This window comes from Pollachius pollachius (assembly GCF_949987615.1).
Source record: "Pollachius pollachius genome assembly, chromosome: 17".
Taxonomy (NCBI): Eukaryota; Metazoa; Chordata; class Actinopteri; order Gadiformes; family Gadidae; genus Pollachius; species Pollachius pollachius.
Genome location: NC_136950.1, coordinates 6,131,401 through 6,140,107, shown reverse-complemented (window position 1 = coordinate 6,140,107; position 8,707 = coordinate 6,131,401).

The following is an 8,707-nucleotide window of genomic DNA, read 5'->3' as shown; positions in this document are numbered from 1 at the left end:
GCGATGATAAGATGGCCCATGAACACACACACACACATACGAACACACACACGCACACACACACACGCACGCACGCACACACACACACAGACACACACACAATGTGTTTCAGGTAATGGTGATAGGATTTAGAGGTCTGGTGCTCCATGCATCCATGGGACGTCCTGAGTGAGTAGAGACCAGAGGCGTCGACGAGCCGAGAAGAAAGCTGACAGAAATGGGCGCCGCTGGTCATGTGGTTCAGCACTATCAGGAACGCGTGGGTCACCTTTCAGCAGAGCGGCAGTCAAGACCACCTTTGTCGAAATCCAAGTCTAGGATTTGTCAAATCCGAGTCAAGACCGAGTCCAAAGAGGTTTGAGTCTTATCAAAACCGAGGCCAGATGAGAGAGACAGTCAGGACCGAGACAGAAAAAAGGAATCCTCTTTGAGACCACCAAATTACCTGTTTATAATGTTTGTGTGATGCTGGAGAGACAGTATATCTTTTATCTTAAGATGATCATTTTGCACCATTATTTGTAATGGTTAAAAATCAAGTGCATTAAAAACCACTGTAGGATCAAATTAGGTCGTATTATTTAAATAGCATGTAACCCTCACCCTGAGAACGGTGTTGTCCTTTTACTTTAAGTAGAGCCTTTTCACTAAAATTTTAATTGTAATTTTGTTGTATTTAATTGGAAAAAAAAATATATATATATATATATATAAGAATCTTACTGATCTCCAGTCAGTAACAGTCACAAATCACACAAACTAAAGGGCAGAAATATAAAAAATAACAACTATGTGGCTCTACCATAGATAACTCAATGTCGTTGTAATAAACATGTAACATGTAAACTTGTAAAATGTGCGCCTTCACCACATGTCCGCCGTAGTAGTGAAAAACTCTCTGCTTGCATGTCTTGAATAGCTCAGGATGGCCAAAACGTGTGCGGGATGGCGTGCTGTACCGTTTATCCAGCGTCTTTCCAAAAGCCTGGGCTGGCCTTGCTAACCGTGTTGAGAGACATCAACTCCGCTTTCTCCTTAGTCATTTTGAGGCGCTGGTTTGAATCAACTTCATATATTCACTGGAACAGTGATCCCTGCCGGATGGTATTCGGTCCACTACACACAATGGCGCTCCGGATTTTGTCCATTTTTCCTTTTTTTTAATGACAATAAGAACAAATCAAGGTTTGGCATGGAAAGTAGTTTTCTTCATCTACTGCTCTCACTCGTGAGCGTATGAACACAACGTTGCCCGGTGTTTGTGATTGGGACCCTCTGATTGGTCAGATTGTTTAACAATACAACAAACGCTTTATTTATTTTTTTATCGCAGCCGGTGTGAAGAAAGAAGATCAGGAAAGTGCTGGGTCAAGAACCCAGCTTGGACTTTTCTGTATAGAGTTTTGATGTTGTATGGTAACGTGGTTCTCCCTGGGTGGAGGATCTGGTCTCCTCCAACACCGAAACACATCCCGTTAGGTTACTATTCCTACTGGGGCCCTTGCCCAAGGCACTAGGCAGGAGACATGGGTTGGTCCCGGGGGGCTGCAAGGCTCTGGTGCTGCTATTGATTGCTAAACACTCAACTAAATGTTCCTAGCGCTACTAGTGATGGTTAAATGTTCATAGTGCTACTAATGATGGTTAAATGTTCCTAGTGCTACTAGTGATGGTTAAATGCTCATACTCCTGCTGGTGATGGTTCAATGCTCCTAGTGTTGCAGCTTGTAATGGGTCAAATGCAATGATGACATTGAGCTGTTTCATGCTTCCATCAGCTAAAACGGTTCACTTCGGTGAGTTGCATTACTACGTTCTTTCCTCTGGCTCAAGCCAAACAGCGGGTAGGCTTACTCTGAGGCTTACAGAATCCACAAATGATGCTACTATTGTGTGGAAATCTCAGATGTTCCTTCACATTTTCCAAAATGCCATCCGTTTAATTGGATGGGATTGTTCTCCAAGGGAAATGACGAAAAAGATTTCATGAAAAACCAATGAAAGGGCAATGTTTCACATTAGCGTCAGTAACGCTATTGAGGTTAAAATGACAAACTAATTTACCATTGGCGGAGGGCTGGCCTGCAGGGATATGCGACCAACCAGAGGACAGCGATACATCCTGGCCCCTTATTGGCTGTCACATAATGGAATGACACTGGTTGATCAAACGCTGTGTGTGTTGAGAGAACATTAACTCAACCAAACGCTGCATTAAACGGAGCACAGAGCCGGTTCCCAGAGCTCATCCTGGTTTGTTATTTCCCCTTTTCCCCTCCAGTGATCACAAGCTTCTGATTCATCCAACTGCCGTTCAGATGTTTCATATTCAGCATGAGCAAAACAATGTTATACAATACTGAAAACACAGAGTGTGTCGGAAAAATGGTCTAGAAAACATCTCCCACTGATTCATCCCTAGAAGGTAGACGCGGTTTAGGGGAAAGATCCTAATGTCTTCATAATCTAAGAATCACAGAGGAAAGCTGAAAAATGTGCCCTCATGGTTCGGTCTACACTCAGAGGGAGCATCGGTGCAAGGCCTGGAAACTAGTGCTGGAAGCATGAGCGATGGGTCTGGACAGATAGAAACCAAGGGGAGATAAGAGATCATTCCTGTCGGTCGAGGTGAGGAGATGAAAGACATTCTGGCAGGGACGGTGACTATGAGCGGCCAGCAGCAATGCCCCAGGCTTTCAGAGATAGGCCGACAGAAAAAAAACAATTTTGTTTATTTAATTTGTACGAGTCTTGTTAGGTTTTGAGAGAATCCTATTCTTGCTGGAATGGTCTCCAGAGGAATTAAGGCCCTTTAAAGAAGTCCTCCGACTATAACAATTTACATCCCACTTGATTAAACTAAATCTTACTAATATTGTTCAGGCATTATTTTAAGGGCAACATGTTTATGTAAAAGTGAGTGTGGTTCTGAGCAAACGACAGCCGAATAGCAGGGAAACAAGCGGGTAAATCACTGCAGCAATGACAGGCAAAGTGAGTCCAACAGAAGAATAAAAAGCACAAAAAAACGTTTTCCCCCCATTTCTATTTGGCTCTGAGTGCCTGCTGTGTTTTCCTTCTTCTTTCTATTTGGAAATATTTGAAAACGAGAGCAGGGTGAGGATGGTTGTGGGCTTACGCATGCGGCTCATGCAGTGCAAGCCGGCGGCCATTAACTCCCCAGCTCTCGGTAATGGCAGCACTCTCCCGCTGATACAACACGCCATAGTCCTGACCTTTGACACCTTCCCCATAACACAAGGCGGGCCTGGCACAAAAACAAGCTTTTCTTATGCACACAAACCTTGAGAAGCAATTTATTAATAAAAAAAGGGGGGGCGGGGGAAGGAAAAAAAGGCTACAATAAGTCCCAAGCTAACTAAATACATTTGTTTTAAAAAGAGTGGTAATATTACCGAAGCTTGTTGGAACAAAGCTGGCCAGAGGAAGGGTTTATACTGACTTAGTGCCAGAGTAACTGCTCTGAATTAAGGCTTGAGAAAGAAGGAATGGTGGCAGCCATGTTGTGTATGGAAGACACCTGGTTGGGCATGGTTTGCAACAAGAATGTATTTATCCCCCCAGGATTTAATAACTTTTGAAATGGAGATTTACATACATACGTTTTAGCAAAAAAGAATAAAGGAAATCCTTTCCTAAATCAAAACAGATCTGAGTGGTGAATAATTTAAACCGTGTAAAGTGCAATAAACTGACCCTAGAGAACAACGTTCCCAAAATCAAAAACAAACACGCCTCCGCATCGTGAAAAAAAACAGCAACAAATCATTTCCATGTTCCCTCAAACATCACGACCCCACAGTCTCTCTGCGCTCGGCCGCCCGCACCGACCCACCCCCCGCTGGCCGACAAGTATTAGTTAACATTTGCATGCACCGTGACTCGTGAAAAAATTAAATAGGGCAACTCTTTGTCCCCTCCGTTTGGCAATAGCCTTGACCTCAAGAGACATCGGCGGGAGGGGGGGGGGGGGGATTGCATTGTTGCCGTGGTTCCAGCTGCCTCCTTCCTGTTCTCCGCCAGGCTTTGAGAGGTCTCATCCTCAGAGTGGAGCAGCACTTCGCCGTCCGGATGTGTGACCTAATCCCCTCGGCCGAGCAGGCGGGAGACAAGGAGGTGGGGGGTGAGTCCGGGAGGGGAGAAGAGTAAGGAGGGGAGGGAGGAGAAGGGAGGATAGAAGAGGAGAGGAGAGGAGAGGAGAGGAGAGGAGGGGTGGATAGGAGAGGAGGGGTGGAGAGGAGGGGAGGAATGAGAGGGGAGAAGAGTAAGGAGGGGAGGGAGGAGAAGGGAGGATAGAAGAGGAGAGGAGAGGAGAGGAGAGGAGAGGAGGGGTGGAGAGGAGAGGAGGGGTGGAGAGGAGGGGAGGAATGAGAGGGGAGAAGAGGAGGGGAGGGAGGAGAGGGGAGGAGAGGAGGGAGGAAAGAAGAGAGACGCCTACCTATGCTGTAACATCCTTAAATCCTGACTGAGTATAATCCCATGAAGAGCGTGCCATTATTGGTCTGCTGGGAGATAGAATTAAGATTTGCGGTCAGTTGTTTCCTCTTGAGGCCTCGACTTGCTTGGTCTGTACAAGGACACAGGGAAAAATAAAGCAAAACATGTTGGAGGGATTCGGATCGAGCATAAAAGTAAATGAGGAGATTGGTCGAGCGGTCAACCCGTGGCAGAACAATGCGTTCTGTGCCCCAATGTTGGTGCTTTGGTGTGTCATGGGCTTTCAGGGAAAACCAGAGCCACGAAGCATGTAAACAGGCCATAAACAGGCTAATGATGAGGCAGTTGAAAATAACCAACTCCAGCAGCGACTGGACTCGCTGATAAAAGCGTACGCTCAATTGAAAGGAACGTTTCGCACGGAAACTACGACACAACAAGCGCGACAGTTTAATTAAAATACTCTCTGCCTTCCCCCCCCCCCCCCCCCCCCCCCCGTGCCCCTCAGAAAACGGGCAACAACCTCACAAACTGTTTAGCTTTTCTCTGTTTCTCGAAATGGGGTGCGTTTGCCAGTGCCGAGGGAAGAAGGAAGCATTGTGGCTCTGTGTGATTTGTGTTTTGCACGCGGGTGGAAGGAGAGACCTTTCAATCTGTGCCCAGGACCACGCTCGGCTCTGTGACTCGGGGAGAAAATCACTACCATGCAGTTAGCGCACTCGCTCACCGCTAAGCTATTCGGCACAAAGAGTGCCGAGGGGTTGTTTACGACGCAGCCCACCGTGTAATGCCACACTGCATGAGGGGGATCGCTCTATTACAGAAAACGATGAAAAGTGATAGCAAACAAACATGCTTTTCCTTTTTTTTTTAAAGGAGCGAATGTTTTGCTTGGACGAGGTGGTGTAGTGGCTAGGTTTTCCAGCTTCCAGCCGAAAGTTACTGGGTTCGATCCCTCAATGTCCACAGTCTACCTGTAGGCACCCGTCAGCACTGTGAGTCGCTATGGGCAGAGAGTGACTAAATAGTGGTAAGTAGTGGAAAACGAGGAGCATTCCTCTCGGCCCACTTGTGTGCACATCCCATTAATATTTCATCTGCTGATTCATCTGAGGCTGAGCTCTCTCTATAAAGACCAACTCATTCCCTCTTCACCAGCAGTCACACATCTCAGAGACGAATCCTTTGGCAGCTCTCTACCTCTTACCACCTTGCCCCCCCTCTCTCTTTCTTCCCTCTAGGTCTCATGTCTCCCTCTCTCTTGGAAATAAAACTAAAATTGCACAGAGATGGGGAAGTAAGAAGGAGGGAGTAGGGGGGAACAAAGCTGGATCCATGTCTCCCAAGATCACAGGGGGCCAGGTCGGGCTCCAACAACAGGTGCAGATTCCTGCGATGCCTGCGTGTGTTTGGCCACCATTGTGTCTGCTCTGCTCCCGGCCAAGTGGCCCACGGTGGTTGATGACCAGCTCACCAGTCCTGACCGCTGGGCTTTCATGTTCAACCATCGGGCAGCGCTGACACGCACACGCAAAGGCATTACGCAGAAGGGTTTGGTCAGGGGAGGAGAGGCAGACAGGGAGGAGAGAGAGAGAGAGAGAGAGAGAGAGAGAGAGAGAGAGGCAGAGCGAGTGGGAGAGAGAGAGAGAGAGAGAGAGAGAGAGAGAGAGAGAGAGAAAGGCAGAGCGAGAGAGAGCGAGAGAGAGAGAGAGAGGCAGAGCAAGAGGGAGAGAGAGAGAGAGAGAGAGAGAGAGAGAGAGAGAGAGAGAGAGAGAGAGGCAGAGCAAAAGAGCGAGAGAGAGACAGAGACAGAGACCGATAGAGACAGACAAGAGAGAGAGTCAATGAAAGGCTATAAATCACGTGTTGGTTTCGGGGCTTTTGTCCCTTGGATTACAAATCCGTCTCAAACACGCGACAATCCTGTAGTTTATGAAGAATAACTGATGATTAACTATAAAAGGAACTTACACGACATGACACGACCAAATGTCCAAATTCCCCAACCCATTCATTCAATAGTACAGCTCAGAAATAATTTCAGACTTCCTCCATTCACAATCAGCTGGACGGAAAGTTGAAAAGAAGCCTTTTGTTGTTCTCTTTTCTAACCAAAGGGCAAACGTTTTGCGTCTGCCTGGTGTGTGTGGGCGGCTGAACAACCACAGTAAAAGAAAAACTTGCAGTAATCCAATTAAACACATAATTTCCTTCGGTACACAGGAGTTGAATCAACTGTCAGGGAGCAACCGGGTGGGAGAAAGGGAAAGGCGTGAGGGGAGAAAGAGCTTTTTTTTGTGTACCTTTAAGCTGGGGCAGTGAATAAAACGCAAACAGAGCTTTAGAGAAAGAGGCTTTAGATCTTAGTAAACATGCCAGGGCCTCTCTCTCTCTCTCTCTCTCTCTCCCTGTCCCTCTCCCTCTCTCTATCACTTTGTAACCGTCCTGTTTGGCTGTGAACCAGCCCTCTTGTGCAGAACCAGTCTTGAGTAACAATTACTTGACAGCCAGCCAAGCTGCCCTTCAACGGTGATCACGTGTGTCCACCGTCAAATGTGTGTGTGTATGTGTGTGTGTGTGTGTACATTCAAGTGTGTATTTGTGTGTGCGCGTGTGCATGTGTATGAGTGTGTGTGTGCATGTTTGTGTATGAAAGCGTGCTGATATATGCATGAAACAGGAGGACGCCGTCTCACCTTTCCCTTTCTGGAGACAAGCATATCAGCCCAGGTGAAAGACAGAGAGGAGAAGAACAAAACACAGGAGATAAAGTGAGCAGAGGAGAGCAGAATAGTGTGTGTGAGTATGGCTGGAAGTACAGGGGAGACGCAGTATGCGAAGGCCCGGGATTGAAAAATACGATCGGATTACATTGCTATCTTTTTCCGAAATCTTTACTGAAACGCAACATTCTCTATTGCGTCTCAAATAACCGTTATATAAACCGGTGTTTATTACTTGTGAAACATCAATTTCTTCTTGGTATTCAAAATAAAATGAAACGGCCCATTCCCATCACATCATATACCCTAAATGATTTCCACACATTTCTCCCACTTTCCCAACGCTGGTCCTTTTCCTGACCACATATTCTAATCGAGCTGCATGTTGGCGATGGTAAGCCTTTGAGAAGGAGTTAATGCTACGAGTGGCACTGCAATACAAACAAGATACATACTGTATATATGGGAAACATCTCCCCTCATGGCTAGTTGGTGTCAGGGTCAGAGCTGCTGTTCGTATCGTTAGGGCTTTTATTACAGTATCAAGAGCGAGAGGAGACAGTCTTTGGCGTAACATGGCGATGAATTTGTTTGACTTGGGAGACAGATGTGCTGACAGGGTACAGTCAGAAAGACAATGTGCTGAAGGGTTTACTACACGTTCTGTAGTACAACATTGCGCCGAGGGCCAAGTTGCAAGCCCAACGCTGACTGGATCCAAACTGCCGTCGTAAAAAAGCGCTCCCAGACAAACACAACGTGGGCATTCTAAACACAGGATTCCAGAGGGCTGTGGAAATGGCAGAATAAAGACTTTCCTGGATGCACTCAATTTGCGGAGTGGAGGTCCAGAACCAAACGTGGCACACAGCCTCGCCTGGCGTGACTAATCCCCGATCTACGCAGCGATATTAACAAACCTGAGAGCCAGCTACCTGGGTGGTGTTGATCCTATTCTGAGTGAGGTGGATAACCGCCTTGAGATGTCGGCCCCCGACACCGCTTTGAACGAGGGCTAACCCTGAAAGCAGTGGTATTGACTGTAGCTCAATAAAGTTAAGAATAAGAGAGCAAGGCGCTGTTATTGGAAATTGCTGGGAAATTGCAGCACGTTTCGCTCCCAGTATCACACCGACGGTGCCATATGAACCCGATGCTCCTTCAGAGGAGACCTGAGAGTTTGGCCTCCTCTGTGTCGACGTTGCACAACGTCCCTTGTGAACCGGCAAGCCTTCCCCTGGAACCTTCGCGCAGCGCAGCACAATCGTCCGACCACAGTTGCTGAAACCCAAGACAAGGAAAACTCGGCCGCTTGGACACGACACAAATGTTGACTGTAAATCAACAGGAAATCAATGGGCTTTAACTTACAAGTTCTAGCGACCAACCCGGAGCTAATATAAACTCCACGGCCGGGGACATGAAACAATAGCGGCTTCCTCAAAGCACTGTGTCGGACCGTCACAGCTGCCACGCTCTGAATGTGTGGTGGGCTCACGATGGTAACCGATGCCGTGTGTGTAGCT